Below are 7,132 nucleotides of genomic sequence, written 5' to 3'. Positions count from 1 at the left end.
ATAACGGACTGTAATCTTATGAATATCAATATAAGTTCAGTTTCTCAATTCAAAACGTCTCATCTATCCACAAAACACAATTGTTGCCCATAAGCAGCGTCTTCGAGACGCAGGCAACGCGTTAAGCGTCCTCCGAGACGCAACCCACAAAAAGCGCCCTAAGTGAGATGCAGGTGTGCTAGGAATTTCCTAAGGGAGGTATCCGTGTTCCTATCCGTTAACTAAGGGGCAGGATAGTCATACATGCGTCCATAAGGAGCGCCCTAAGGGAGACGCAGGCGGCGACTAAAAGCGCCCGCTTAGAGACGCACTTGCTAAAAAGCATCCTAAGGAGATGCAGGTGTGCCAGAGTTTCTTAAAAGGGGTCTCCATGCTCCATGCGGAAATATCCGTGTTCCTATCCATTTCCTAAGGGAGGCAGGATAGTCATACAGCTTGCCCATAAATAGCGCCCTAAGGAGACGCAAGGCACGACCAAAGCGTCATTCGGGAGATGCAGCCCGAAAGCGTCCTAAGGGAGACGCAGGTGCGCCAGAATTTCTTAAAAGGAGGTCTTCATGCCTTCTGCGGGAAGTATCTAAGTTTCTATTCGTTTCCTAAGGGAGGCAAGATAGTCACACAGCTTGTCCATAAGCGGCGTCCTTTTGGAGACACAGGCGACGACCAAGTCATCCTAAGGGATATGTAAAACACGCCCGGAGTCCTTCAAGAGGGACCCTGGCACTCACGAATCTCCAAAGGGAGATGTGCAATCAAGACACAGGCTGGTTACTCAAGCAATTCACAAATCAATATGCAAGTTGAAGTGAAGTGACCAACCGGCCAAGTTCAAACAAAAAGAAGATGGTCAAACAAGACCAATTATTCTAAACAGAAGCATACTACAAAAGCTAAAAAATAAATAAATGAGTCTTCATCTACTCCAAGCACTGTAGGAGATCCCCGATATGCAGCCTCTTGGCCCACCGGTCAATTGCGCCTCAACAGCTCCGATGCTCGATCTATGATGTCCGCCACCATCTCCTACATCCTCCTCTCGCTCCATCCTCTTCACCACCGCCTTTTCACCATCTACTCTTCTCCTTCGGAGTTCACAGATTAGCCTCCTCACTTTGCACTGGGGGCAAGTCAGGGTAGAACATCTTGACGTCTTCATCTCCAATGGCATAGAAGGGATCATGTCCATTTGTGCAATCCAAGTAGCCCAACTTGTACGTGTCCATGGCAACTTCAAACTTGGATTCCTCAGCAGACTCATGATAGGCATGAAATCTAGCTAAACTTGTCATACCTATGAGAGATGTCAGCATTCTTGCGCACAAGGTAGAAGTAAGCATCTTTTTGACTTGCCAAGTCAGCAACAGAAGAGTTAAGCTTAGAATCCTTCTCAAAGAAGGGAGCACTTCACTCAAATATCATCTCCCGTAAATTAGACGCCTTATTCTCATAACGGGTCTGCTCGGCGAAGGTTTGCTAACTAGCTCGACATTCTTCTTCTACGACTCACTAAGTCGAGCAAAAGAGGGGGCAACAATAGACGAGTTTCGAATGGTCTCAAAGAGCAAAAACTACTCCTTTTTGAAGCAGATGAAGTGTTGCTTCCCTTTGTTTTTCTAGGGAAAGACTTGAAAAAGTACCAAGATCGCCAGACTGACGGATTTGATCAACCAGCTCAGCACAAGAGGATGAACTTGATAGAAAGTGTGTCTTGAGCAAATCAGACACGCCCGCATCCCTTACAGGGCTAGACTTGTCCACATTTGGATCAGCCGTTGACGTTGCAAAAGAACCTTTCACTCGGGCAGATAACTCTCTTGCTTTCGTAGCCTTTGCCAACCTCACTTCCAAAGGCATTTGCGGCGACGAATCAACTCCATGCTTGACTGCACGTGACTCAACAATTGGATCATGGTGGTTGGTTGAGTGAGCAGACCTCCCACATCGACCTCGGAGAGGAAAATCTGCATCTCTTTGCCTCTCAACAGGTGAGCTAGACCACGCACGGACCATTTCGCGAAGCAAATCATGATCTTCAAACTCATCAGCAAGAGGCTTAAAGGGAACATCCCTTATGTTGCGTATACCGCCAATTTTCTTGCTATCTACACCAATAAGATGCTTGACCCTGGTAGATGATGCGGGAACGACTCCTACTTGGGTCTTCTCAGCAGAAGGGAACTTTGGCTTCTTTCTTAATGAAGACACATTCCTCGCCCGTGAAGAAGTAGCTTAAGTTCTTGAAGACTTGACATCAGCCTTCTTTTTTTATGGGGGTTCAATAGAGCACTCCTCTTGTTCGGCAGATAGATCATCAAGGTCCGGACCATTCTGCTTCCATCTCTCGACATCCTCGACAGGGGGCAGACCACCGCCTTCCTCCCGATACTCACTCAACAGCCAGCGCCACTCACGAAACTTTCAGGATGTTTAAAGCATGGTGGACCTTAACCATGTCAGGCCCAAGCTCCAATTGCTTGCTGATGTCGTTCACTACAAGCAGAAGACAAAAGTTAGTCAACCACACCTTAAAAAGTTCAAATAAAACGGAGCAGATAAAAAAAAAACCGCAAAAAGACATACCGTCGCAGTAGTTGATGGGAACGAGTGGGCCGTCACCAAAGTCGCCCTCCCACCGTCCGCTGACTTCCAACACATCGTCATGCCAAGCGTGATCTCCTTGACTAAGAATGTCAAACAGCTTGACCTTGTAGATGCGAACTTGGGCATACTCTTCGAAGTGCCTCACTTCGAAAAATAGAAGAACTATCGCACCATCGGTTCCTAACAGTAAAGAAACGGCTCGGTGTTCAAAGCACATGATCGCCCGGTGGGCGTTCAAGTACACCGAGTCGGAGCACACCCCATGGCACAAAACACCTCCTTATAGAGCTTTGACATCGGGAATTTGAAGCCCAATGAGAAGTAAAAGGGACGAAAAGTGATGATTCTGGCATTTGGATCATTCGCATCCACATAGGGCACGGCGTCGGTCAAAGGCTTTGCAAACTTAATATGCATGTCGTCAGGAATCGCAGAAGCATAAGCAGCCCGCCACCTTTGGAATTGACCTTCATTCATAACACGGTGCAGGTTGGCCACAAACCTCTTCTTGTACACTTCGGAACCTCCCCACAAGTACAAAGGCACATGAGAGCGTGGAGCCTTGCTACTGTCTCTGGAAGACATGGTTAGTCAACGAATAACTGCAAGAAAAGAAGAAAATTCCACAAGTTAGAATCCTAAAAGAAAAAAAAAGAGGCAATAACAACAAAAAACAAAAAAAAAACAGAAAAAAGGGGCTAGCATAAAAAGAAGGGAGTTTCACTAAAACACCCAAAATGGAGGTTGAAATTATTAAAAAAACCCAAGCACTATTTAAACATATAAACACACCCAAAACCCATCATTACACACACTCAAAACCCATTTATAAACACACCCAAAAAGTTGACTTTGGGGTTGATTTTGGGTGTGTTTCTATGTTTAAATAGTGCTTGGGTTTTTTTATAAATACATGTCTAGGACTGGGTTTATTTATAAATTTGTATAAAAAGAAAACAAAAGCTGGCAGCAAACAAAAAGAAAAAAAAAGGGTGGCCCACTCATAGCAGCCCAACACGAGCAGACAGCGCATCCTCCACTCGAGCCCATCTCGCCAAATACAAGATCCAGCCTAGGTCCAAGCTCGACGCGACTCCAGCCCAAAGACGACACTGCTTGTGCAGCGCAAGCCCACGACGCGCAAGGCCCAACGCCTTTTGCCTCGGCTCAAGCCCAAGACCTCCTTTTGCCTTGGGCTTGGCTCTTCCATGATCTCCCTTAGGCCCAGTGCTTGTCTACTCCAGCCTAGGCCAGGCAGCTCCAAAGACCAAAGATGCGCCTCATGCTCCATTTGATTCCAAAGCACGAATTCTCCTTTTGTCACCATATCCACAAACTTGCAACCCATGCCTGGACCACCTCTGTGCTGCCAAAAATTGGAAAAAAAAATATATATGTGCATATATATTTTTACGAGCTTGACTTACTTTGGATGCACAGCAACTCCTCTCTTTAACAAGCAGTACAAATTCTCCAAGATCTTTCTCAAGCTAGAAAGTAGAGAAGTTAAGTTTGCGATGTGAGAAAGAGTGAGGTGAAGCCCTGTATTTATACAGGTTGGACATCCCGAATCAAGGAGGAATCACAAGCTCATTCCTACTGGGAATCCAACTCCAACAACAGTCAGAAGCCTACACCAATCGAAAATCTGATCTGCAAAGGAGTCCAACTAACAGAATAAAGCCCAGATACAATTGGAGAGCTCGAAAATAATAATAATAATAATTTCATCTCCTACATGCCACACAAGCGCCATGAAGAAGCTGGGGGGCATTTGTGGGAGCATATATTTTCGTCTTCAATCAGGGTACGCCACGTGGAAAAGAAGATTATCTCTTAAATTAATTAATTGAACTAGTTTATCTGGCCAATTAATTAATTGGGATAAATATCTTAATTAATGGGATATTATCTTTATTTAATGAGATAATACCATTAATTAAGATATTATCCTAATAAAAAGAAGATAATATCATTAAATTCAGATATTATCTTCATAAAAAGGGATAATATCATTTAATTCAGATATTATCTTCAATAAAGAGAAGATAATATCATTAAATCAGATATTATCTAAGTTTGACTTGATCCTTACGAATTTGGGTAGAGAATAAACTCAACATATTCTCTACGAAACCCTAGTCCCGAGGCTCATATAAATAGACTACTTCATTCTCATTCAAGGTACATCTAAACCTTCTCCAGAACCCAAGAAAAATACCCAAAGCTCTCTCTCCCTTTCCACTCCATATTTTCTCGACACGGCTCCGGCCACCACACACGGCTCCAGTAGCTCGGTTCACACCATAAATACATAAACTCCGTACCCTTTGCTTAGCTATTGTTTTCCTACAAACACTCGAACTAACTTAGGAATCGGAGGGCCTTTGGCCAACACCCCCCGGGTATGGTGTATTTACTCCAGTATTTTTTACAGGAATCGAGGAAGAGAAAGAAGGAAGATCGAAGGTTGAAGAATCACAAGGCGAATATTCTCCCGTGAGATTATTTGCACAAACAGCACTCATGCCATGGTGGAGACAGGAGCATGCGAATGTCTCCCACTTTTATATATTGTTATTTCTTCACTGTTGCTTTTGGTCTGCCGCATTTCATTTCTTTGTTGTAGTTTCCTGGCATTGATACTAGGCCTGGGCATGGTTCGGGTCGGGTCTAAATTTGGATGATTCGCGGATCAAACCGACCAAGTCAACGGTTCTCGGATCGGGTTGGTTCAGAAATGAAACCTGAAGTTGAGAAGACCCTAACATATTTGGTTTGGTTCTGGATTTTTTGTCAGTTATGGCTTAGGCCCAATATTTTTTTAAGCCCAAATCGAGTTTTTCTAAAGCCCAATATTGTAGATTTTTTGTCATTAGCTTTTTGTCATTAGCTATAGATGACAAGCCATCCAACGACTACAATTCGCACAAACAGAAGGATAGGGAGACATATCCACCACTACCGTGCAAAGATGAAGAATTCCTACTAGAGATAAGAAGAATGATCCTAGATACTGCCGTTACCATCAATTTATAGGGCATCCAACTACTGCCTGTCAGAGTCTGAGGAGGAATTTACATGCCAAAATACATGAGGGAGTCCTTGAACTTCCCTCTAGGAAGCAAACAATTGATGAAGATCCCTTGTCAAAACGAAGGGGAAAAGAGGTAGCTGCTGTCATTACATGTTCTGATGATTTGCTCGATGATGATGAATTGTGCCACCCATGGAGGAATGACCCAAAGCCGTCGGAAGCTATGTGGGAACCTTGCGGAAACATGGAGAAGGCATATTGGTGTAAATATTCGAGGCCTTCAAGTTACAACACGCCATGGCCGCTCACTGATGGATGGGTTAACGACTCGCAACGAAGTTTTTGTTTTAGACATGCCGGATGAATGCTACTCGGGGCTTCATCGGGCGTAGGAAATATCTCTGTAACATTTTATAATCTTACAGAAGCGAGAAACAAGTGTGATGGAGCGTTATTTAAGTCTGAAAGCGAGGGCCCACTGGCTTGCAGTCCTTCAAAGAAACTCGAAGTTCAAATCGCTCTTTGACTAACTTGGCTTCAGGCCTCAAGCAAGATAAGCAACTACCGTAGCTCTTATGAATATCTCTGCGGAGTCTAACCCTCATTGCTTTACCGCTTAACCACAAAGGTCATTTTTGGGAAATGACAATGCTATTGTCTTCACGGATGAGGACATGGAAGTTCCATACCCGAACCATAGAAGGCCACTTTATTTGGAGGCACTACTACATTTTACAGATTGCGCGACGAAATATTTTTTGTGTCGCAAAAAGCAATCTGGCCGCACAAAAAGCTGAGCGACAAAAATCTTGCCGCGCATTCGTTGCGCAAAGGTCGTGAAGAAAGGGTTTGCGCAACAAATACTGTTTATTGGTCGCGCAAAAATAAAGATAGGAAACATTTGTCGCACATACCGTACGTCTCGCCAATCCTTGCGCGACAATAATATTTTCGTCGCGCCAACCATTGCGCGACGAAAGAAATATTTGTCGCACATAACTTACGTCTTGCAAACTCTTGCGCGACAATAAATTTTTCGTTGCGTAAATCCTTGCGCGATGGACAAAATTGTCACGCAAAAATTTCGGGACGACAGAATCCTTCGTGTGGCAAATGTCTGCGCGACGAAGATTTTGTGATCGCACGAAGCTTTGTGTGACAACAGATGTTTTGTCTCGCGTTTTGTAGGGACGGAGACATCTCTGTGCGCAAACATTTGGGACGACGAATGCGCGACGAAGATTGCATTCGTCGCGCAAAACAAATTTTCGTGTTGCAATTTGCGCGACGACACCTTTTCGTCGTGCAAAATGATATATATTATTTAATTAAATATATATTTTTTAATAGTTTGTTGGTAAGATTTTTTTTAATAAAATTAAATTGCAATAAAAATATATATATATAGAAAACCAAATGTCATGAAAAAAAAATATATAAACGTATAGAATACAATAAAAATGTTTCAAATATAATTAAAAAAGTACAAAATAA

Source organism: Prunus mume, linkage group LG5, assembly GCF_029339155.1.
Source record: "Prunus mume cultivar Tortuosa linkage group LG5, ASM2933915v1, whole genome shotgun sequence".
NCBI lineage: Eukaryota > Viridiplantae > Streptophyta > Magnoliopsida > Rosales > Rosaceae > Prunus > Prunus mume.
This window is presented reverse-complemented; position numbering follows the sequence as displayed.